Source organism: Brienomyrus brachyistius, chromosome 3, assembly GCF_023856365.1.
Source record: "Brienomyrus brachyistius isolate T26 chromosome 3, BBRACH_0.4, whole genome shotgun sequence".
In the NCBI taxonomy this organism is placed as follows: Eukaryota; Metazoa; Chordata; class Actinopteri; order Osteoglossiformes; family Mormyridae; genus Brienomyrus; species Brienomyrus brachyistius.
In genome coordinates, this window is record NC_064535.1 from 13,473,027 (window position 1) to 13,499,500 (window position 26,474).

General features: G+C 42.2%; 1 protein-coding gene and 1 long non-coding RNA gene across 4 annotated transcripts in view; one reads left to right on the forward strand and one right to left on the reverse strand.

The window, feature by feature from the left end:
- pde10a (phosphodiesterase 10A) overlaps positions 1–26,474 on the forward strand; it is an 84,434-nt gene that overhangs the window by 1,801 nt on the left and 56,159 nt on the right. The gene's annotated exons all lie outside the window — the stretch shown is intronic.
- LOC125738603 (uncharacterized) lies at positions 21,620–26,438 on the reverse strand. Its single transcript, XR_007396869.1, has 2 exons — positions 26,283–26,438; positions 21,620–25,022 (listed from the first exon to the last, which is right to left on the reverse strand). It is a non-coding gene; the product is annotated as an uncharacterized LOC125738603 (long non-coding RNA).

Here is a 26,474-nt window from a genome sequence, read left to right on the forward strand (position 1 = left end):
AAATACAACCATGGGTTATTTCACACGGACGCGTACAAATATATACACCCATTCAGAGTACATATTACGTGTGCAAAGAAATGCAAAAACCAGACAGTGTGTTTGCGTCTGTAATGAAACCGAAATAAGACCGTGCGGATGCTCATTTAACCTCACACCAAAACATAAACAATCAAAAAAGAATTTCAGCTATAGTGCAAGGGTGAGTCTTAGCTATGACGTTTCGAAAGCATAACTCATTGTTTACAACGTAATTATGAATTTTCCACCATGAATAAAATTTCAAGGCCTTTCTGACATGCTCGAATACTGTTACAAGAGGTATGCACAGGACCCTAAAACGCGTTTCATGTTGTTATTAGCATTTTTTGCTTGTCTTATACTGTCTTAAGACGTTAACATAAAATGATTAAAAAATCCACATAGAATTAGAAATACACATTTAAATCATGGTTCCTTCTAGTAATTCTGAATATCTAGAGCTGTTTCTTAATGGTTTAATAACATCTGGCGTATTTTCTAATGATTTGTGGTTAGTGGGTTAGATAATACAATCTTTGTGTTTTGATAATTAGCTAAAATATTAAATGGATTACAGATTCTCTCTCTCATTGCCCTTTTGCCAGTCTCTGCTATATGAATATCTGTGTATCTCTGTGTGTGTTTATATATCGTCTCGAGTGCCGTCATGCTACTAGTGCCCTTTGTGCGAGTGCTCGGCGTGATATGATGTCAGGGAGGACTGCGTGATGCTCGTGAGGGGAGCTACGCTGGAGATGGGACCCCTGTGCTGTTGTTTACTTGCTTGCATTACTCTGCAGCAGATGTCCAGCTCTGGGTGTTTGGCTGCAGCCTGGGTGCGAGCTTCCTTTGGCCTTTATTAGAGGAAAGCCAGGCCCTTCCTGTCCAGCGGAGAGGGGCATGTGCAGCCTTAGGGGCTGCTCAACATGGCACCCCCACTGGTCCAGCCTCTCGTCACTCCCTCCATCTTTTATTGATGGGACCTGCAATGCAACTGCTCTCTATGTAAATCTATGCAAAGGTATTTCATTGTTTTTTTTTTTTTTATCTTCATCAGATTAGTATTCAGGGATGCAGATAGATTTATCATTTCTGTTTCAGAAAATATTTGTTTATTAGGTTTCCAGTGATTATCTCACCACTAATTCTAATGCTGCCCAAGCTGTTGTTCGACGTGCAGTGGTTGCCAGCACGATGGTCTGAAAGTGCTACACTGTTCTTAGTGCCTGGCTATAGTCTTTGGAAACCTCCACTGTTTATTTGGATTTATGTATAAAAAAAATGAAAAAAAGTAACTTGACTGGAAATAAAGGCTGTTTTGGAAACTTGTTGTATGTAGTTGTTGGGTTGGAGCTATATACGGGAATAGTCTGGCTAGCTAGCAGACGCAAGCCTCATTGTCCAGAAAACACAGGTGTGTGGGTCATTGAAGTCGACGACATTAAGGGCCATTTAGCACCGGACACTCAATCTAGAGAAATACATCACTGTAACTCCAGTAGTGTGATTGACAATGCTGCACACTGAAGCTCATCCGAAACTCAAGATTTAACGTTACCATGGTGATTGTATTGCTAGTGCTGTATCTTGACGTAAGCAGTTTTGCTGGACTTGCGAGCATTGGCAGTAACGCAACATTTCTGGTGTTAAATGTGCTGTCAGCATTACAAGAGGAGCTTTTTCTTTCGGTGAAATGAATTAGCCAGCGTACGAATGATTCTGACTTTCCTCGGATTTAGTGATTTGTTAGGTATCACACCGACTAGAACCGATCATGTATAAAAAACGCCGTAGTTATTCACACTCGCCCTTTGCTGAGTGTCGTCAGAAGTATTAGTCTGCCAAATCATGTACCACCATCATGTTTTATGCACTCGTAACTCAGTAATGTGATTAGGCTAATATTCTTAATAAGAATAAGCCAATAAGAATTGGAGATGAAGTGTTTTGTAGCCTCTGGATTATGACTGGTTGGCTTTAAGAAGTACATTCGAGTGTTGATCGGTCATAGCTTTCTGTGCTAAATATCAGGATCTAGGTTGCGCAATCTGATCTGGGATTAGTGACTAGTGGCATTGGGTACAAGTTAGGCCGCTTGTGTTTCCTCACATAGTGTGGGTCACGTATCAGAACATCTTTGGTAAAAACTACTAAATGCCTATTTAATTACTGCAGTTTACGTTATGAAACTGAAACATGTATCACAGGCCCTCTGTGAGCCTGACCGAGATAGGCAGGTAGAAGATGGATAGTATTTATTTACTTAATGGTTCTTATAGACAAACAAACTAATAAATAAAAAGCCATATGCTATTTTTGTATTTATTATAAATTAAATATAAAATATATTAGCATTTATTATGAAATAAAATACATGATACAGTTGAGATTAAGTTTTTTTTTATGCACCATATATTTTATTATTATTAGTGCTCTAATATCATCTTAGGTTCCAGGCAAATATTTGTAATTTCATGACATTACTTACCGTAAAAAGACTATTAATGTTAAGGCTTGCAAGTTGAAGGAAAACACTATTAATTGAATCTGTGTTTATTCTGAATGGCAAAGATGTCACAGACAACAAACAGCGCAGACCTCTGCCCGGCAACAGCAGCAGATTCGACGGGATTACTGTAAACATAGTATATGTGTAATCACACAAAATATGAAACATTCTGCTGTGCATACATATTCATGGCCATTCGAGACATCACAGTTGTGTGGTTGACTAAGATGTGTTTCGGTTTAACTGTGGTGATAAAACCAGAGATAAGCTCATGGGGATGATGGTTAATGGCCATTTTGGAGAGAGGGGGCGAGCTCGGATGGGTGGAGGGGCTTACGGATTTTTGCAAGTCATTGCTCGGCTCCTAACAGTTACCATTTTCTGGGGTGTGTTGGGAGGGCAGGCGGCGCTGTTTAGGCTGATAGTGTGAAAAACTGTCATGACGTTGTTATTGCCAGAGTGAGCTGGCCTCTGCGTTCTAGCTGCGCTTTCTCTATTCTCTCAGATTTCCATGGTCAGATGGGATGGAGAAGAGGAATGGAAATAGAGGCATTGAGATTCATATCAGGCCTACAAAGGGCTTATTGTTTGGCTCGTTGAGTAGAAGCTGGACCTGCTGATCAGGGGAACGCCGCTCTTGTTTTGCTGAAGATCTCCCCGCTGGGCTTCAGATGAGTGCTGCATCATTCTGGCATTGACGTGTTACAGTATGCGGACGGGCCGCTGTGCTAACGAACATGGAAATTACCTCTGAGCCTCATAATGGATCTGCTTACTAAACGGCCTGGTTAGCGTCATGCAAGGACTTGGCAGTCGTGTCGGACCGAGAGTGTCGGCGATGCGCGGTTAGGTTTCACCAGTGAAATCAGAAAGCTGCCAGTTTGTGCACGATTCTCTAGGCAGGATCAGACAGGCTCTTGTGACAAAAACCATCCCTTGACCAATTTAGACTTTCTTCAAATACAGAAGCATGATGGGTAGAGTTAGAAGTTTGGCCAAAATGAGGTTCACTGAGATGTTGTAGAATTAATCCTTCAGCCATGGTCCTAAGGTCCTTGGACCAAGGAGGACGACGTTCATGTTCTGACAGTTTTTTTTTTTTAATAGCCACTCAGCTTATAACAGATTTGCATACTTTAGATTTTCCATTTACTGTATTTATGTAGAAAGCATTTCATTTTTCTGCTCCTGGCATTTCAGTGCATTTGCTGAGAAGCTGGTATGCAGATTTGGACCCTGATAATCATCACAACCAGTTTATATGTCACCATGTTGCACCTTGGTCCTGCTTAACTATGGTGTACGTTCATATTTACTTGATACCCTAATGTACATAACACATGAATACACACATTTGTTCTTAATAATTATTTTGTCTTCATCATTGTCATTATGTAAATTTCAGAAACATTTAAATCTTTAGCAATCAAAAAAACCTTTTTACCCAGGTAACATTTTAATTTAAATATTAAATATTTTCAAGACCGGGGCGGCATGGTGGTGCAGTGGTTAGCACTGTTGCCTCACACATCTGGGACTCAGGTTCGAGTCTCCGCCTGGGTCACATGTGTGTGGAGTTTGCATGTTCTCCCCATGTCATCGTGGGGTTTCCTCCGGGTACTCTGGTTTCCCCCCACGGTCCAAAAACATGCTGAGGCTAATTGGACTTGCTAAATTGCCTGTAGGTGTGCATGTGTGAGTGAATGGTGTGTGAGTGTGCCCTGCGATGGGCTGGCCCCCCATCCTGGGTTGTTCCCTGCCTCGTGCCCATTGCTTCCAGGATAGGCTCCGGACCCCCCCCGACCCAGTAGGATAAGCAGTTTGGAAAATGGATGGATGGATATTTTCAAGACCAGTGACTCAGGGTTAACTTCTGGTTTACTTATGTGGTTTTATTTATTTTGTTTTTTATATTATTGTTTTATTGATATGCTAAAACACTCTGTATTAGAAGATACAACAATTTAGTTAGGATCAAAAAACAATCTAACTTAAGAAAACCCCCAGTATTACGTTATATGTTCTAAAACGACATTAAGATTATTTTCTACAAATATATTTATGGTCGTCAACAATACAGAAATTATTTTTGCTGTGGAAAAAGGACTGAGGACATTGTTCACCTTTTAAACAATACTGCATTTCCTAACCGTGCTATGCTGCTAAAGACTGTCAGAACGCGAATGAAGCAATTGAATACTTCAAGTGAATTGTAATAGCGATATTTATTAACGTCACAACATGAAGCAACAGGTTACATGGCAGTTTTAATTATAACACATATAAGCTTGTAAAACTGGGAAAAAAAACAATAAAACCACATCTGGGGAAATCAGAATCAAAATCTCTGTTTTCAGACGTGTCAGCTGTCCCTCGCAATTGACGCCTATCTGAATTTGCATCCTTTCGCCTCGATTGTCTCAGTTTTTAGCTTTGAACGCAAACTCCAACGAGTCGATGTTATATTATTTGTCTGCTTGGAGGACCAAACAAACGAATAAACAGCAACAGAACACACGACATTTTAACAACAGCATAGAAAAGACGTAATGAAATCCCTGCAATGGCCCCAGACACCATCAAGTCCCCTAAGCACTCATGACAAAGATGTATTGATTAGACAGTGGTTAGATTACTTTTTATTAAATAACCACGCCTACCATACATTTTGTGATATGCAGGGTCTGTTAAGCACAAACAGGGCTGGATCTACCTTTTCAGGGCCCCTGGGCAAAGCTTTACTTGGGAGCTGCCCCCCCCTACTTTACTTCCTCTGCAACACAGTTGGGGCCCTTGGTTGCTGGCTATTCTGCCTATAGCTAGAGACGGCTATATTTCTGCCTATACGGAAACATTTTAATTTGATGTATATGGTTTTTCATTTTTTTTTATTTTGGGTAATTATTCTTATTTATAAATTGTATATATGAATATATAATATATATGCTTTTTCTCCTGACCTTGTCAGGGCCCCCTTGTCCTGATCCGGCCCAAGGCTGTTGCCTAGTTGTCCTGTGTCTGGATCTGGCCCCGATTACAAATGCAGGATCTTTAATTGAACAACATTAAGGAAAGTGAAACCTGCTTTTTGTTCTCATATTGACTCCTCATTGTGCTCAGTACTCTGACACTTTGTAATATTCATAGGAGTCAAGCATGTTTTTTTTCCTGTACTGCAGGATCTTGTCATGAGAAAACACAGAGAATAATATGCTCCTATTAGTATTTTTTGCTAGTTTTCCCCTTTGTTTTCATTATTTCATAATACCTGTTTTAGAACCTGTCAATTTTGGATACGGCCAAGCAGGTAATGCAGGTAATGCAGAAAGCCTGTGCGGTTCAGAGTGGCACAGAGAGTTCTGTAGATGTGCTGGTCACCATGAGCTCTGTTCCAGGGTGACCGCCGTGTTGTGGGACATAGACATGTATGTTAGCATCACTTACAGTCCTGACGTACGTAAGCCAAGGCTATCAGCCTTCAAAGGAAACATGCTGTCCTTATAATCAGGGATACTCCTTTGGATATAGATGTTGGTATACATATCTTACCTTTTTCCCTGATTGTATTCATTCCAGGGGCGGCATGGTGGTGCAGTGGTTAGCACTGTCGCCTCACACCTCTGGGACCCGGGTTCGAGTCTCCGCCTGGGTCACATGTGTGCGGAGTTTGCATGTTCTCCCCGTGTCGTCGTGGGGTTTCCTCCGGGTACTCCGGTTTCCCCCCACAGTCCAAAAACATGCTGAGGCTAATTGGAGTTGCTGAATTGCCCGTAGGTGTGCATGTGTGAGTGAATGGTGTGTGAGTGTGCCCTGCGATGGGCTGGCCCCCCATCCTGGGTTGTTCCCTGCCTCGTGCCCATTGATTCCGGGATAGGCTCCGGACCCCCCGCGACCCAATAGGATAAGCGGTTTGGAAAATGGATGGATGGATGGATGGATGTATTCATTCCAGGTGATGAAGATATTCCATTTTGCACAAAACAAAATCTGCCTTAAGCACAGGAAATATTGTGTTTTTAAATTAGTACATTTCAATATGTTTGGAGAAAAATGCCGGTGTCAAAACTTGACGGTTGTAAAACTTGTCATTCTTCTTATGCAGTGAAGTTCACTGTACCCCTTCCCGCTCCCCCAGCAGGATTTAACCCCCTGGGTGAAACTGTAGGATACCCGAGTTCAAACAGTAGGCAGATCGTTTTCAGCAGAATACTGTAATCCGTTTCAGGACACATGCAGAATAACACTGCGCACGCGCAATCAGTAGCCAAAAAGCTTTTCTGTAATTCAAACGTATGTATATTAAAAGTGCATACAAAAACTTCGCTACAATGAGCATTTGCTGTACTAATATACTTGCATTTAACAATTGACAAAAATAACTTAATAAGTTCGATTAATGACTTTGCTTTTTTGAGGCTTACCTGCAGAATTTGGGTTCGAATCCCTTTTGTTTGCGTTTGCGCTCCCCATTTCACGTGGCATCCTCCAGTTTCCTTCGGCACCTCAAAAACCGTGCACTTAAGATAACTGGCATCTCAAAGTTGCCTGTTGTATGTGCCCTGCAATGGACTGGCAATCTGCCCAGGATGTACCCCTGCTTTCAACCACGTGCTGCATAGGAAAAGCTTCATGCAACCCTGTACATACTTATTAATGTATTTCATAAAAATCTGAATGTTTTATATGTAACGTGCAAAACTATCAAACCTCTAGTCCTTTTTTATGTTAAATGCATGCGTGTTTTCCCTATATGTGCGTATAATGACTACAGCAGTTTTTTTTTTAGTGAAAGGTTTGTAATCCTTAATTTGGACAATAAAAAACACGTCGGATGAGGTCTTACGCAGTTGAGCGACCGCACTGCGCCGAGCCTTCCTGTTTATGTAGGGGAGCACCTGCGGTGCAGAGACAGATTGCGGCTGTAGCGGCCCCGGCTGACGTCAGAAGGCCGCCCCGCGCGTCGGCCCCGCAGTACAGTAACGATCACATCTATTCCGCACCCACTGGAGTAAATAAAAGAGGACATTGTTACTTTGCATATGCGCTCCGTTATTCGTTGGGATGTATGGATTAAAAAAACTGCGTTAAGAATGATAGAAACGTCATGGCAAAATATTAGGCCTAAAGAATCTGCGGTGGCAGATAATTAAGTGAGGAAAGCTGCTGTAGATAACGCATAAGGTCAGTGTGTTCGTAGTAAAATTATACGTATGAGAATGCAACTTGTCATATATAAGAACCTTTTATAATTACGGTGAGAATGAAAGAGTCTGGTTGAATTTTGTACATTGTATCCGTTTAAATCGCATTTTTATTACTGAATCCAATTAAATAAAACTATCACTTTGAAAATTTGTACGGTAGAAGTTTGTTGTCTTGATTTTGTGCAATGCTGTCGTCTATCGGTGAAACTAAAAATTTTATGTTTTGTCAAAGATGAAATGAATTTACATGAATGCAAGTAGTCGAGAGGTGTATTTTAAGTGAACGTATGGCAAGGACAGGATGGCGATTTCAGCAAATCTATGTAGTCATCAAATGGCAGAAGTCTGCAAAACGATCCATATATTCATATTTCAATGCACCACTTCTTCCTGTACTGTTCATTTTTAACTAAGAACTTGAATAAATTAAAAGAATAAATGGTGTATAATGAACATTAACGAGTCTTCAGAAGAGCAATAGTCAACGACTTGAGTTCAGGTGAAATGGGGAATATTTTAACCGATAGTATGGATGTGTGTTTTTTAAGTTATGTCTTTTTATAATTGTACGTTCTTTAGACGGAGTAGCATCAATACTTACTTATGTTTATGGATTCTTCACTGTTCTCTCGTGACCCCGGTGTGAGGATGTCTTATCGACGTGGCACTAGATGGCGCTAAAATGCCAATACTACTGACCCGATTAAAGGTCAGCATTTTTCATTCAGAACCCAGCTAGTCGCAGTACTGAATGTGGACTTACATTTTATCTAATTTAGCTAATTTTATTATTATTATTATTATTATTATTATTATTATCTCAGGCCCAGATGCTACAAATCCAGACCAGGATTTAGTTTCAACCAATCAGTTGAGCATAAAGAGTCACAGTCACAGAGTCCTCAACTGGTTGGTAGAAACAAAATCCTGGTCTGGATTTGGACCTGAAATGCCCAACACTGATTACAAATGGAATGACTTAAATACCTGAAAATAACAATTGAATTAATCTGATTCTCACGTGGTATAATGTACAGCGAATCCCTCACTTATTTCAGTAACTTTCATTTCAACCATCCTCATTTCTCTTGCTTGTGTCATCAGATATGCCGAAGTGAATTAGAATGAATAAAACAATGTTTAGCTTTGTATTTGCTCACAGTGGAGGTGCTTTTTTCCGATTAGTTTATTCAAATGAAAGACTGGTTATCCGAGCACAGAATAAGGTGCTTGTAAAAAAGTCTGTAAGTGCGGAAAATTTTCTTTCTTTATTGCTAAAAATATTCCCCAGTAGCATCACAGTTGTCAGGTTCCAAGGAGGACGGGCTGGCTGGAGGTGGCGAAGGATGAGGCCAATAGGCGGTATAAGGGCAGACGAGAGTTTATTAGGACTAACGGAGGGTAGAAAGACGTGCGTTACAACAACGACCCACATCAGACAGGGCAAGACATGGACTGATGTACAAAAGACAAGCCGAAAATAACAGGCAACAGCTGGGCACGATCGGAGAAGCACAAGTGGATGATGAGGGGGGCGTGGCACACAGAGGATCGGACGAGCCGGGCGTGACAATGGCAGGATAAGACAAGTATGTAGGAACATAAACATCAGAACATAAGAAAGTTACAAATGAGAGGAGGCCATTCGGCCCATCGAGCTCACTTGGAGGGAATTAAATTAATAATTTTAAAGTTGACAGGATCTTGTCAAGTTCAGATTTGTAGGAGAAATCACCTGCGTTTGCTCCATATCCTCTCTATGGAATCTAACATATTTCCATAAAGTTGGAAGAGGAATGTCTTTTGGTGAGCAGTTCTCGCTCATTTAGTCCCATTTCTCACGAACGCACCATACTGTCTGTTTGACTAGCTCAGCAGCAACCTCATGCCAGTCTAAGAAACAGCCCATGCGGAATGGCATGGATGTCATGTGCAGTATCTGTCGCAGAATCACAGCTGAATGCATTCAGAATTGTTTTGTAAACTGAAGGAGTGTGTCGGATATTTTATCTGAAGTGCTTTATGAATACAAGCAGAAAGCATCTGTCAGTAGGTCCATATATTTGCTGCCACTGGATCCAGTTTGCAGACTATGGAAAACAGTAAGGGGGGGGGGGTTAAATTAGAACCACCTGGTTAAGAAACAGAGGTCAAAGCGGATGTATACTTGACTTCAGGGCTGTCCTACGAATGGGGGCGGGGGCTGTTCCATCACAACGGTGGCCAAAGCTTAAAAAAAAGGACTTTCACGTCTAGCTCTTCAGACTGGGGAGAGTCAAATACCTTAATGGTAAAGACTCCATAAGATACTGGAAATTTGAAATATTGGGATGTGAATTTTTTGATACGCATATTGGGATATTTAAAAAGCAACAAAGGAGTTGAAAATGTACCTAAAATAAACTATCGCGGTACTATAGCAGGCTATATATACAGCCTATCGGAATTTATCTACCTACAGGGTCCATCAAGTAAGTTTGAGGCGTTGCTGCAAGATTTGCTGAGAAATCACTCACTTTTCCTCAATATCATCGCTATGGGATCTAAAATATTTCCATACGGTGGAAGACGAGTGTGTTTTGGTGAGCAGTTCTTGCTCACTCTTGTCATCCTCACTTATTTTGTTAAATTCCTCACAGACGCAACACACTGTCTGTTCAGCTTTTTCTGACCGGCTTGGAAAGTGCATGCAGAGCTCATGCAAAGGCAGGGAAAAAACGTATAGCAGGCAATCAAGGAAAAATAATTAAAATAGCAAATCATCTGTTTCCTATGACAGAATAAAAATGATGGAAAGAATATAGGATAAAAGATTAAGATTGATATAAAATAAAAGATAAAATTATATGGAGTTTTGGAGCCTTACCTAGTACCAAGGCCTTGAATAGGCCCCAGCTAGTAGCCAGTGGTGGGAGAGCAGAAGAGGCAAGACATGTGATTATAACATGTGGTGAAGAAGCAATGTGTGCGTCAGTGTAGTGGAGGGGTTGTGGATGTGGCGTGAGAGATGGTCACGAGTTAGCCCGTTAGTTAGTCATTTTCGGCAAATCTCGAGTCCAAACATTGCGGTGCAGGTCAAGTTTCGAGTCATTTGCCCCCAAGTCTAAGTAAAGTTCAAGTCTTTCCATCAAATCCAGGTCAAGTTGTGAGTCATATAACTTGAGTCCCTACCTATGTCAGTGTCTTGGTGATTAAAACTTACTGCAGTAAAAACCCACCATAGTACATCGTATATAGGCAGAGACAGGCTGAAAAGAATCTCCATTCTGTCACGGTTGTCCTCAGTTTTTACATCTGTAAGGAGTGATGCATCTTTCCGTGAAACTATCTAAGGTGACCTTGCATTTTGCCAATTGAAAATGCAGACAGTAGAGAATTAATATGCACAGATATTTTAAAAGTCTAGAGTCATTGCCCTCAAGTCCAAGTTGAGTCCAAGTCTTTCCATCAGTTTTGCCAAGTCAACAATTTTGTGACTTGACTCTAAGTTAAGTCACGAGTCAGTGACTCAAGTGCCCATCTCTGGAGGTTGGCACCAATGGCTGGGCTAAGGTCATGATCTCAGGGTTGCCAGCTCTCACGCCCCTGTCGTGACACTCACGCTTTCAGACTCTCACGCTGACGCAAAACATCTTACTGCAAATCTAAATTATTCCATTGTAAATCTGAAATTTGTTACATCAATGGACTATTTACAAAGTAATAAAACTGTTACATACATGTGCAGACTTGTCTCGAATTGAAAATTTAACACCAGCCAGCTGATTAAAATTGACAATCCTGTGATCTACTGAACATTATGGAGAAGCCGATTTCAAGACTGTGGTGTTATAGAGACAACAGACTATGAGAATCACGCTCCGTTCAGGAATGACGACGCCTTTACTGATGGTATGTCTGCATATCTGTACTGCTGCTTTCTGAGACTCGAAAACACGGTATAACATTTACCTTATTTATATCTCTTTTATTTCAGAGGTCTTTTTTTCTTTTTTCCTTTTCTTTACCTCCTTTTTTCTTGTCTTTTCTTCTAGCTGTGTAGAGTAAAAGCACGTTTTTGTAGAAAAGAGGCACGTCAGAAGCTTGTGGCCACGTGGCTCATTTATTCATTAAAACACAGAGATAAAAATGCTGAATAATTATATCATTAGTTCAACAACTGAGGGATGTATACCTAGTGCCTATAGCATTCAGTCTTTTATTGTACAAATATGAATTTTAATAAAAGAACTTACGTAAGTAATAGTTCAGGAAAATCTGACTGATTACAGAATTTTAGGCCCAGAACATTACTATTACCAGTATTCTGTCCTGTCATGATCTATGAAGCACCTTTCAGGTCACTAGTGTCGAAAGCGAACCTCAAAGCAAAATGAGGCATGAGGAATGTTATCAGAGAATGATGTGTTAAACACGTCTGTTAACCTGCATGGCTCTACCTGCAGTCTTTGTACACAGAGGAAAATGAGCAGGACACCAGCTTCTGCAAGATCGGTGCTGTTCCACCATCAAACAGCCTGGCTGGCCTCATAGCGCGTCGATGCAGAATGGATGAGAGAGTTCAGGCTTCTACATGCTGCCGTGTGGAGCATTTGGCTCAGTGCAGACGAACATGCGGAGGTTTAATGTTTAACTTTAGGTGTGATGTGGCATGTTGAGCTCTCACTCACTGTATTATCAGCATAAGATGGTGGTGGTGGCGGGAGGGGAGGCAGTGCTGGTGTTCCATGACCCAGAGTGACTTTTTCCAGCAGAGAACCTGCAATGGAATTTTGGAGAAAAAAGTGTATACGTCATGCGGGGGGGGGGGGAAGCAGCCAGCCAAATGCAGACGCCTGCTGTGTCAAGGATATTATAGAGTGACAGCATGCCTGCCACATAAGACAGAGAGTACAGAAGGGACATGATGTCATAAATCACACACGACCCCAGGATGACATCATGCAGCCCATAAAAGCATGTGGTGACATCACCGTTTTGCAGGAAAATCTCGGGAATTACAGTTTATTTCAAGAATTTATTCATCCCATCCACAATGCAAATATGTTGATTATGAGAAATGGTGATGAAAATGTATTGCATTGATTTTTGTCTTCTTGGATGTTGGAAATGCAGCCGTCAAGCTTGTCGCATAATTGAGATCAGGGTGAAGGCGGTTGGTCCGCACCCTGTGTATGGCAGGGCTGATTTGGGGACTCAGAGTGGCATGTTCCAGGCGCGTCCGGTTGGGCAGATGGACAGCTCTGTCTCAGGCAGGCCACAGAGCTCATGACAAACATTCCAGTTCCAGAACCATCACCCTGAAAGGTTCTTCTCTATTCTATAAAGGAAATTGAACCTACTAGTTCTATCTGTACTGTATCGAGAATGTTTTCAGAGCAGCTGAAAGTTACATGAGCATATATCTTAATATATATTAAAATTTTGGTTAGCACAGTGGGCAGCACTGTTTCCACACATCTGCACGGTTGTGGGTTCAAATCCCACCTCCGCTGTGTATGTGTGTGTGTGTGTGTAGAGTCTGCCTGCTCTCCTGGTGTTGCTCACATTTATTCCCGTTTGCCTAATTGGTGTCAATAGTCTAGCCCGGAGTGTGATTGCGTGTCTGCCCTGCGACAGACTGGCATCCCATCTAGGGTGTACCCCAGCCTCATGTCCTATGCTGCCTGGGTCAGGCTCCAGGCCACCTTGTGACCCTGATCAGAGTAAGTGGTTTGAAGATGCATGTATAAATTTTTAATACATTGATTCATCCATCTGTCTGATACAAGGCTGTGACAAACTTGGAATCTGTTCCAAGAAGAATTGACCAATCTGTATGTATATATATATCTACATAATAAAGCCGGTCTTTATATTTAGAGAACATCAGACACATTAAATCTCTAACTCATTACGGTGACATCTGACTTATTAAATGGAAATTTTCAAACGCTATGCCGCCCGAATGACTAAGTACGTAGCTTGTCGTTTTGGAGTCTTCGGGATAATACATGCATGCATTTAAGGCTCGTCAGGGGCTGCGGTCACATGCTGCCTGAACCAGGAGCTTGAAGTTCCGTGTTGTGGAGGTTTTCATAATGCTTTGTAAACCTGGCGTATAAACTGAAAATCTGTAAATCATCGTATTAATAATAAATCATGCTGTTTATGAAGAGGATAAATAAGACGGGAGGCCCAATAAACACCTTTTATTTGTGTTATAATCTATCGCCTGGTTGCCGCCCCCCATCTGTCTGCCAACAGCAGAACCTTTTCCCAGTTGTTTTGTTGCAATGGGGCCCTGGTTTAATTGGCTTGAAATCCAGTATACAGCTTCGCTGCCCCGGTGATGCGCAAGGCGTGTGCAGGACAAGATGGTGTATAGTACAGCTTTATGGATAAGTGGACATGCATGCCTCTGCCAGTGCGAGTGCTGTCCAGCGTGAGTGTATACCGCCTCTGCCAGTGCGAGTGCTGTCCAGTGTGAGTGTATACCGCCTCTGCCAGTGCGAGTGCTGTCCAGCGTGAGTGTGTACCGCCTCTGCCAGTGCGAGTGCTGTCCAGCGTGAGTGTGTACCGCCTCTGCCAGTGCGAGTGCTGTCCAGCGCGAGTGTATACCGCCTCTGCCAGTGCGAGTGCTGTCCAGCGTGAGTGTATACCGCCTCTGCCAGTGCGAGTGCTGTCCAGCGTGAGTGTGTACCGCCTCTGCCAGTGCGAGTGCTGTCCAGCGTGAATGTATACCGCCTCTGCCAGTGCGAGTGCTGTCCGGCGCGAGTGTATACCGCCTCTGCCAGTGCGAGTGCTGTCCAGCGCGAGTGTGTACCGCCTCTGCCAGTGCGAGTGCTGTCCAGCGCGAGTGTGTACCGCCTCTGCCAGTGCGAGTGCTGTCCAGCGCGAGTGTGTACCGCCTCTGCCAGTGCGAGTGCTGTCCAGCGCGAGTGTGTACCGCCTCTGCCAGTGCGAGTGCTGTCCGGCGCGAGTGTGTACCGCCTCTGCCAGTGCGAGTGCTGTCCGGCGCGAGTGTATACCGCCTCTGCCAGTGCGAGTGCTGTCCGGCGCGAATGTATACCGCCTCTGCCAGTGCGAGTGCTGTCCGGCGCGAGTGTATACCGCCTCTGCCAGTGCGAGTGCTGCCCGGCGCGAGTGTATACCGCCTCTGCCAGTGCGAGTGCTGTCCAGCGTGAATGTATACCGCCTCTGGTGGTCGTAAGTTGACAACAACCTGTAGGTGCGTTTCTGAGCCGAGTCGCCGTGATGAAATCGGCCTGCTGTGAAGCCATCTATTAATTTAGTCAGTCTTATGCAGGGCAGTTGGTGGGGGCCAATCGATACGTTTTTTGGGAACTAGGGGAGGAGGGGGTGCGGGAGCTGTGTTTGTGTCGGGGCAGCGAGCGAGCTGGGAATGTGTGTGTGTGTGAGAGCGAGGCATGAAAGGGGGGGGGCCGGTAATTCATGCCAGCCCTCTGACGCAGCCGACATAAGAGTCTGGCAGGCACTGGGAGTGCCAGGGAATGTGTCTGCTGCACAAGCCTGCCCCATCTCCCATCTCGCGCTGTATTGGCTGCAGCTCTGACGCAGATGAACCCCCCCCTCTCCTTTTTCATCTTAGATGGGTTTTTGATTCATGGGCCTTCTGCAGCTCTCCGTCTGCAGTGTTCGGCTCAGCCCGACATCAACTGTGGTCCAGCACCAACACTCTCTCTCTCTTTCTCTCTTCTTCCTCATTCTCTCTATCTCTCGCTATATCTCTGTCTCAGTCAGTCATGCCCTCTATTTTTCTTAATCTTCCTGTCTGTCGTGCTTTTTCTTTCTCTCGCTCCTTTTCTCCCCTCCCCCCCCCCCGTCTGTGTTTGAGTTGCTTTGTAAACCCAGCCGGTGATTTCTGTACATTTTGACAAAGTTACCGGGTGATCGTCTGCACACAGGGTGAAACGTTTCTTGTGGCGGCTAGTGAAAATGACAAATTAACACTGATTGCTAAGAATTTGGTGCCAACATGTTGAAATATTGCAGTCGCAGCAGCAGATGGTCAGGTGAAAAGTACAGATCTTTAAAACTGACATACAAAAAAAATTATTTCAGCAGCTGACTGTGCCCCCCCGTTAGTCTTTGCGGAGTTGGCTGCGATAGGCTGGGCACCTCATTTACTCCTGTCCTGTTTCTCATTGTTTGTCATCCTCCCCTGTTAGCAAGCTGATCTCCACCTTTTTGTAGGCTGTTGTTAAAACTGCTTTGAGGATTGAAGCGGTTTAAATTAACTGGAGACTAATTTCCCAAGTGCTGGGCCACTAACGGTTCGAGATCGACTAGTTTATGTCATGAAACAAAGTGTTCCTTTTTAGACTCAACTTGTTGTGTTCTGCTGTTAATCCTGCAATGACATGGAGATACCTGGTCCCATGAAACACATGCGCTTCCTGCTTTTCTTATTTTATGTTGTTAAAAGATATAAGAGGAAACTTCCATCAGCATTTTTATTTGACCCAACATGCATATAATGTCAAAAGCATCGTTAAGAAAGCATGTTTTTAAATGAGGCGGGACAGAAATGAATCATTAGCCATTTTAATGTAAAGTGTAACAAGCAAAATATTTCATTCAACCTTATTTTCTGTATGTTCTGACATAGCAGACTTAGCTGTTTGCTGTCCTGATGTACGTTGTGGTAACATTGTAAGAATTTTAACCTCTCTAACAATTAAAGCACACAAAGAAAATATGTGCATAAATAATACTGATATGTGGAGGAGAACTAAACTGTGGGATAACCTACAAAGTGAGGCGGCAGGATGGTATTTTACATTTGGGGTTTCATATACCTTGGTTTTAACTCCCCGAATTTTGCATGCATCCCTCAGGGCCGTGGAAATGCGTTTTTATTAAGTAAATGGTGCCTCAGCAGCAGTGAGACGTACCCTCAAGCTGTCAGGAACGGTGGGGTGCGTGTCTGTGTGTGTGTGTGTGTGAGTGTGAGTGAGTGAGTGTTCGTGCCAGTGTGTGTGTTTTTTTTTTTTGTTCTCCCGGCTCAGGCTCTGACGTCAATGCGCCTGCTGCCCTGGGACCGTCAGTGGAGATGCTGCAGCAGTAGATGCCGTTTGCCGGGCTGCTTTAGCGAGCGCATTAAGTGCACATGCGCATGGAGACGTGTTGGCAGGGGGTGCCTATCTCCAAGCCTTTTCTTTATTTGATCTTTTGTTTTTTTGGGGGGGGGGGGGGGCTTATTATATGGTTCGAGAGAGGGACATAGGAGTAGGGGGGGGCGCCGCTTCATGGGTTTGTGTTTATGAGACACCGTGGTTGTCTGTGCTCCCCCCTCCCCTCCCCCCCCGCCCCCTGCCGTCGCTGGGGAGTCTCAGGGTGACAGCTTGTGGATGCTCAGATGCAGCACTAAGGGGGCCGAGGTGGGCTGAAGGTTAGGGAAGAGCATGCGGCCTTGGCTCTGACCGCAAACGTTCATGTATCCGGACCGGGAGACTAAGAAAGGGGGCCGGTGACCTGCATCCTGCGCCACCCCCCAGGATTTTAATGATCTCTTCAGCCGTTTCGTCACAGCAAAAACAAACGATCCGCTACTCCTCATGTGGCCCCGGGCGTCACGCGGCTGCGCACGTTGATGATGCGCTTACAAATTTGTTTGCTGTTCCTGGCCCCCCAACTAACAAATCTAGCTCCAGTCTGCTCTCATGTGACATGTTGTAGGTCTGCCAGGTTGTTACAGGATATAATCCATTATTTACAGTGAGCTAACAGGCTTTTTTTTTCCATTGGTGTTTCAGCGTTTGGTTTTTAGACGCAATGTTTGTAATTAGCGATTAGCTGGTGGCTTGAGACTCTTGATGAATCGGCATGTGAATTATACATCAGGAGAGGGGCAAGCTTTCCATCTTCCTTTATGTAAATTTCCTGTCCAATGGCAGGGCTCTGGAGGGGCTAGTTTTAATCCCTATCGCATAAACATCACACTAGCCCGGTAATAATACAGCACAGAAAGACCAAATTCTGGGAGAGAGGGCAAAAGTGAACCACCGTCATGGAAGCTGCACACAGACTAACTATGGGCTTGTGGTGTTCTCCTCAGATTTACAGCCTGTGAAGATTATAATTGTAGACAAGAGTTCAGACATATTTTTGGCACAGATGCATTCAGAGGCTTCTAACTCGGCATGAAATGCTGATATTTCCTTAATGATTCATTTTAAGCTGTTGCTGAAATTACACTTTTTGGTTTTACACCAGTCTGTAGCTTCAAAACCTAAATTGTAAAACATTTGTGAAACAGTCTTGGACTCTCTTTGGATACCAGATGTTATTCATATCTTTCTACATACATGCCTGGATTTGGGCACGAGATCTGACCTTGGGACTCTCAGAGCAACAGATTAATATTTTCCAAAATAGCTGTTGAAATCGTTTGAGATAAATCTGCAACATGGTGTCATTTCAATCAGGTCCAATAAATAAAACAATGCACTTATGCAAAAGTAGACGAGCTTCAAAAGTAATTTTTTTAAGATGATGATTTTATAATTGAAATGTTATGCTCAGCATTACGTTACAAACAAAGACATCACTGACAGATAGTGGGATATATGTGTCTAGGGCGAATGCTACACCCACGTGTCCACATGCAGCAGAGCTAAAAAATAAAACAGCCAAGTGTAGTATCTAATCTTTTCCAGACTGCAGATTCATTATGGGCGGTCATGTGATGTCAGAAATATTCTAGATGTTATTGTTCTTCGTACTTCCAAGAGTGTGATGTGAGCAAATCGCATTTTCAATTATTCACCAGAATCTCGCCGTTCTTCTCTGTGGTGTGTGTCTCTCGGACTCCAAGCGATCAGGACCACTGACAGGAGGGATAGAGCTGGGATAGGAAAGGTGGCTGAGTACAGAGCCGGGCTTGAGGAGGGTTTCCTGCAGCACACGGGGAAGCAGTGAGACTCCGGGTTGTCTGGTTCTGCTCTGTATTCGTACCTTCCTGTAGCACAGCAGCTTCATGCTATTCTCATACTCAAAATACTCACTCGGGATATTTGCAAATAATTCCCTCCAGAACTGAATCAATACCCCATGCACTGAATATTTTAGCTAGCTGTTAGCAAACTGACACTTTATTTCATTATCCTTTGGAAAGGAATCACGTGACCACGTGAAATAAACACTGTGCTACAATAGCATCTTCTGTTAGGACATATATTTTAAAGAGTGTCAATAATTTACACATATTGTATTAAATTTCCACTTATAGGATCACTTCGCTCATAGGAAGGAAAGACATGCCGTTGACACAGCCAGGTTTGATAATAATATTTTTATTTTAATTATGTCTGTAGTCAGGTCTGACGTGTGTACATTTTTGCTAAAGTAACCCGATAACTACATCAATCTGGAATGTTCAAGACAGCCAGCAAAACTATATGCTGATTCTGCATATCATCTTAATGCTGTATAATGCATTTTAAATTACACAATATAAATGTTTTGGATTTTGCCACATTACGTAAAAGATAAATCTTTTCAAATGCAAAGGCCGGACCTTTGAAGGTCTGTTTTTATCAGGGTGTTATTTAATGCAAATGCTAAACATGGAACATGTCTTTATGTCATTCTTTACTTTACATTCTTTACTTGTTACAATAATTAAGTTGGAATCGCTGAAACGTCATGGCTTACTTACCTTGACTCTCAGCTCAACAAGGACGCTACAGAGTCTTATCCTGCACGCCACATGTGGGCAGAGAATTGACACTGTTACACAGTTTTTTTTTCTTGCTTTATTGCTTATAATTCTAAGTAACAATTTAATCGTTTCCAATAAAGTATATTTTTAACATTTTTAACATTTAACACGTTATTACTGGCATCCCGTACAGGGCGTACTTCAGCCTCTTTTCCAGTCCTTTCTGGGATAGACTCCAGGATCTGACCAGGATGTAAGAGTTTGCAAGAGGAATGAACAGATGGATGGATGGATGTTAAGGTCATTAATGTTCAAAAGTCCTACAAATCAGCATTGTGCAGGCATAGAGAGGAACAGGCTCGGTGCCCTTGATGCAGGACATACGTGAGACATATGTTGCAGTGTTAGCTGTTTCAGCTGGTGCGAGGCGCTTTGTGAGGGAAAGGACAGTGCATTCTAGACTGTAGCTTTGTTTACGCAGCTTAATTGCTCAAGGAAGAGCATCTGAACTTGAAAGACAAACAGATTATTTTGTGCTATTGTGTTTAACTGTTCTGGAGTGAACTTTATCAGTTCCTCGTGTTCACTTTACAGGGGAAAATAACGTGTGTGTGTGACGTGGGTGGAATTAGTCCCTGCTTTATAGGGCAGGGAAACCCCAAATCTGTGTGATGTCACGACCGCAGCTGACTTTGAAGACCTTCCTTGGGCTCACATGAGAAAATAAAAAAGGGGGAAAATCGTTCAATGTGGAAAATAAAAGCCAGGGTCCTTTTCTTTCCTGAGCACCGTGCTGACACGCTGTTGCTTTCTCAACATGGCCGCCTCTTGTCAGCCATCATCTCCTCGCCGCTCTCCTTCATATTTCTATTTTTTTAAAGTGACCACTTGTGGCCCAGTTCAGCTCCATGACGGTCGGCAGATTGTGAAATCCTGTCCTGAAAATGCATACGGATATCTGACAGCAACATTTAGGATACACTTTTTTATTAAAAGATTTTTCTGAAAGAAACAAAAAAGGTTCTTTTGGCAAAATGAAAGCGAAAGTGGTGATGTGTCTACGGACACATATTCATGGCAACAAAATGTATGTACTAGACTAGATCAAGTCAAGAAGATTACATAACAATACAATGAATATATAGTCCTGCTACTTATTTACGCTCGTTACCAGCATAAGGACACTGTATCAGCTTTTAGTGTGTTTCATGTTTCTTGATGCCTCAGGAAAGATGACACCTCATTTCCATGGAGCTGAAATAGTGACTTCATCAACAAGGACTTATTAATAGTCTAAAAATGTCCATTTGATTTACAAAGAAATACATCACATTGGAAGGACATTTAAAAGTAGTGTACGTTATATTCCTCTAAACACTTAAAGGTATGACTCATAGATTCATACTCACTAAAAGGATATCTCTCGTTTCAGATGGTCCCTCATCTGATCAACCAATAGTATTTTAGTGTTTGTGGAGTCATACATATGATAGGGGGCTCCTGTTCGAATTGATTATATGGGTAATATATGCTTTTACATTCAATATACAATTATAAAATTGAGCAAAATGATATGTATTTTTTTGTATTTAACGTATGATGATCACAATTGTAGCTGTCTTTAGGTGCTGACGTGAGCCAAACTGCTGATAAACTAGTTAAATCAGTATTTAAATATGTAATCAAATCTACAAATCTAAACTAAATCTGCAACCCTTAAAGTTCTTGGATAGAGGTTACACTGTATTATAGAAGTGACTCTACCCAATCTGAGCTGCCTGGGTCCCTTCAACGTGAAAAGGGCGTGAGCCGGCAAAGGAGCTGGGAGCTATTGTGCGTGACAGTTACCATTTTGCGTCAGTGATAATTCCTGAATCGCGGGGGGCAAACTTGTGATTTGTTTGAGAAATACAGCATGACTCGCATTGTGGGCCTCTGTCAGCAACCCTGGAATTTTCAACAGGTGATTTCAGAGAGATTTGTTTTTAGGCAATTTTTTTTAACACAAAATAACAGATATTAGTGAGAAAAAATACCTTCATTGTAGCTGCTTTTTTTGCAGTTGATAATTACATTTTTTTCCAGTAATTATACTATAATGGAAGTCTGTGTCACATCAGTGGCTCCATTTAGTGTTTGTCTTCTGTTGAATATTTACTGTGATGGAGAAATGATTACAAACACTTATCAACACCAATTGAAACTATTAACAGGTTGAAATCTGGTTTTAAATCATATTTATATAGCTGTGATGTTAATCTCTCTATACATATTAAACACGCAAAAGTGCACAGAAAACCTGTTTTATATATATTGCAACTCGTTATTAAGGCATTATTCTCTCAAAAGTGAAAACCAGTAACGCTTAAGAGCTAAGCCAGATCGTCCCGTGCCTTTGGTTACTGAGATTTGATGGTGTGAAGGACGATCTCAGCTGCACGCGATACCGCAATTACACAACTTGGCTGCATGTGAGGTTGCGTGACAGCAGTGAGTATCAGTGCCTTGTTTTACCAAAAGCAGTTATGGGGCCTGGCTCTGTTTTTCGGTGCCGATCAACCTCACTGCGGAACAAACTTTTTTTTTTTTTTAAATGTCATTATCGTGATGAGATTCACTGGAGTTGCAGAAGGAAGCCCAAGAAGAAACACGCAGAACACGTGTTCCAGTCCGGCAGTCCACTGTCCCCGTGGCCTCTTTAGGGCTACCAGGGTGGGTGATGGGTCAGCCTCTGGCGCGATGGGGACGACGCGGCACAGATACGATCGGGATGCGGCCCGGCGCCTGGCCCTGGATTAAAGACAGGAGGCCCTGAGACGCTGTTACATTACGCGGCTGTTGCATCAGCACTGTGAGCTAGGGAGGTGACACACCCAGCAGGAAGTGTGTCCACTGGAGACAGCACTGCAAGGAAGAGGAATGAAACAAGCAAATATACACAAACATGTAGAAGAGGGAAGCTTATGTGAAATGCTGCATTCTCATTCCTAAGAGGCTAAACTAATGCCAATTGGGGATTTATATGTATTGCTCAAATAAGGAAAGAGCATAGCCTATGTATTTTTATATTCATGTGTAAACTTTATTTCCTGAACCGATACTCTTATCTTGATGAATTCTGTTTGATTTTTGCTAAATTCATTTAAATATTTCATAGAAGTTGCATCAGTAACCATGACCTGGTGCTTTTGCGAAGGAGACGTATTTCAATCACATGCAGACATTGATTCATTTACATACCCTGCAGAACAGACTCTATATAGTGGGGGTGGGTAATCTTGTCCACAAAGGGCCGGTGTGCATGCAGGTAACCTTCAGGTCAGCTACATCAGTTACAGCCCATGTGTGAGGACTCTTCAGCCAATCAGTCCTCTAATTAGTAATCTAATTATGGAGCTGCAGCAAAAATCCTCACACCCAACAGCCCTTTCTGGATTAGATTACCAACCCCTGCTATATAGGCACATAAATAAAACTCTCATGAAGAGGGATCTTTTTTATTGTGAAACAATTCAAATAGTATGTTGAAGTAATCTGCTCATCTTCTTTTAATATTTCTGAATTGAAGGTGGATGGAGACAATGTGCTCCTGTGTCTACAGTCTACATGCTGTCTTGGTGTGATGTCATGTTGGGTAATATATTGATGCTGCGTTCCATTCGAACTCGTAACTCGGAAATTCCGTGTTCCTAATCGGAAACTTCAACTGCAACGCCCCCTGAAGTCAGAATTCCAACTCGTGAACTCGGAGTCATCGACACAACCCCAAGCTCAGACTTCAACATGGCTGCACCCTTTATCAGCAGAAGTTAAAGCTGTAGTTTTATACTGTTTAATTAGCACTTACATCTTTGTGGTTGATTAAATATGTTGTACACACAGTACTGTCCAAACGCTATCTGTGGATGTGTTCCTACAGTGTTTTTATGTGTAAAATAGCATGAGATGTGTTGCTATCAACTGATATGGCTAACAATTAACCAGCCTAGAACTGGGGCCTGTTTCATTAAGCAGGATTTCTTGCTTAGTTGGATAACCTGTCGGATTTAAGGAAGTCTGGGCTAAATGTAAGTGAAGGAAGATAAAGGCCATTTAAACTGGGGTAAATTAATCCGATTAGGTATCCAGCTAAGCAAGAAGTCTTGCTGTTTGCAGTGGGTCCCTAGTACTGCTAAATGGCTTTCCGACTTGCTGCACTGGAACGCTGTTAACTCATGGGTGACGTCATTCCCAGTTACGAGGTCCAACCACCGAGGTAAATGAAACGCAGCATTAGTGTGGCAGTCGAGATAAAAAGAAAAAAAACTCCATGCGTCTTCTTACTGCATGGAGCCTATCCCAAACAGCATACCCCAGGGCACAGGCTGGGGTGGTCGCTGGATGGAATGCCAGTCCCTCGAGACAGGGCACATACACACCCTCATACACTATGGACAACTCATAGACACCGATTATGCTAATGAGATGACTTTGGACTGCGGGAGAAGGCTGGAATAATCGGACGAGGCCCAATAAGAAAACTCCACAAACGTAGATCAAAATTAGGATCCAAACCCCAAACCAGTAAGATGTGATCTAACAGGTCACTGAGCCACTGTTCCACCTCAAAAATGTTAATGAAAATTTGTGACACTGCAAAAAACATTTACTTAAAGTGAGTCATCGAGCTCCCAGGTAAGTAGGATAAACACAGATTTGCTGCATAGACAACAAACAAACTTTGAGAAGCAAATGCAGTTTCGTGGAGAAAATGAGAAACGGGTCAACAGTCACTCCAAAAATACTCCAACAGATACTCCAAAGATACTCCAACAGATACTACAAAGATACTCCAAAGTCTTGGACTTCATAAGAGGTTGGAAAGGAAGCATCTCTTTTTCAGCAAAAAAGCTTGTAAATATATATGAGAAGGTTAAACACCCCAACGATGCAGTTCAGTGAGATGCAGACATTTCACATGGCAGAAACCCAGCATGACTCATCAACCAGAAGATGGAACCTATCCCATGAACCAAGATGGTGTCAACAAGATGGCAGCGGCGTGCTTCTCACCAGCCGCAGCCGAGATGCATTCCGGCCTCCTCCAGCATGCAGAATAACTCTGACCGGGACCCGGATTTGTCTGTCTGCAGGGGGTCTTACCCTACTTTCAACTTTCAAGGAAGAAAAGGAGCATTCTAGAAAGCCCCAGTTTGAATCTTGGCTTGAATCTGCAGCAAGACTCAAAGACCTCAGTCCACTGCTGTTCTCCATTCACTTTTATGGATTAAGGATAAAGAATAAATATGCTAAAGATACTGAGGCACTGAGATGCAGTGGATGCATATCTCACCTTTTCTGGAATACTTACCTTTCACTTGTTCATTAACAATTGTTTCACCACTTGATATTCCTATAAAATCGATTGTGTGAAGGGGAAAAACATTTTCAAATGCAACAGTATATCGGGTTGTGACACTAGAAAATGGGGGGGGGGGCTTAACGTAAATAATTTTAATAGACACAATAGTGCTACACCACCTGCACGGAGGTATGTTGAGTCTTCAGTAAGCGGAAGGCAGATCAGAAGCTACACGTCGTGGGTCATGTTCAGTCTAGCGCTGGACTTTTAGACGTCGTTTGACTGCAGTGAAAAGCGTAGGCAGTGCAATCTGTTATGTAGTGCCTAATTAATAAGCATGCTTCATGAAATGCAATATCACTAATGAAATGGAATATTAGTAGCCTAAACAGAGTAAAGATCCATTCATAAAATACAACTGTCTATTATGTTATGTTATAGATGACGTACCTTTAACCTTACAGGGCTGGGTAATCTGTCAATTAATAACGCAACTAGAAAAATAAGATCCCCAGTTTATTTTCCCTACGACTATAAAGATTAATTAGATTGTATAAAACCAACGTTTCAATAGCAAGGACCGTAAGAGAATTATAGTAAAGTGGTTTGTTTTAGTAACCGAAATGTCCTGATTTTGTTCCGTACAATTGCACGTCACGATACAGGTCACAATACTTGCCGTTTAAAGCATGACAATAAGACAACAAAGCGGAAATATTCTGAAAATTTGATTTACTACTTATTTCATTATAATTTGAAGTTTTAAAATATCTTGCTGTGTCCTCGGTTTGTTGACATTTCAAAATATAAAAGTTAATTCAAGTTAATAATACAGACCTAATAGCTGTTAGCCGACCAAATATAGTTATAGGCTGTCTGTGCTGCTAACCGTATGGTTGTGTGATGACACAAATAAATATAACAAATCTTTATTAGTTCGTGATTATATGAAAATCGGATAATTATAGTTACTTTGAATTGATCAAGTGATGGATTCAGTACAAGATTTGTTATTGTAGCCTATAATTTTATACGCCAAACCGAGCACTTAAAAATAAGCCTCCGTCGAGATTGTAGAAATTAAGTGTTGGTGGCAGATAAAACAACAAACAAACCTCACAGGGGTAAAAGAATAAAACGTTCTTTGACGATGCTGAGAAATGTACTACTATCAAAAAATATACTATCGCCATAAACACGCATTGTTGCATTATGGCAGTTCAGTTAAATCTGGAACTATTCTGAATTTTGGACACTTAACCACTCTTCCGCGTTTTTATTATATTCGAAAAAAACGCACAATACACGCTACACCTTACGAATTAGGCAAATCCGTATACAATAATGCTTCATAGTCGGATTGTTTTCTTTAAAAGAAGCTAAAAAATGAACATTAATTGCGTGAGAGTAAAACTAGCGATCGCCTGTCTTTACTACCAAGTTCATATATCACGAACACTTTAGATGTATTTTACGCTTTGTTTTTAAACAAAATAAAATGACAATGAACAATAAGAATACGCGTAAAAAGACTTAACATACGACGAAAGTTAAGTCATATGTAGCTGCGCTTGCGGTGCCGCTGTTCCCCAAACTGGTCCACTAGCTGGGGGCTTGCGAGTGCAGCGAGGCTGATCGCAGTTAACAAATCAAGTCTGAAATATTTTCAAAGGTTTGGAAACTGTGTGGGGTCCGAAAGACGTCAATGAAACGTCAAAATGATACAGGAAATCC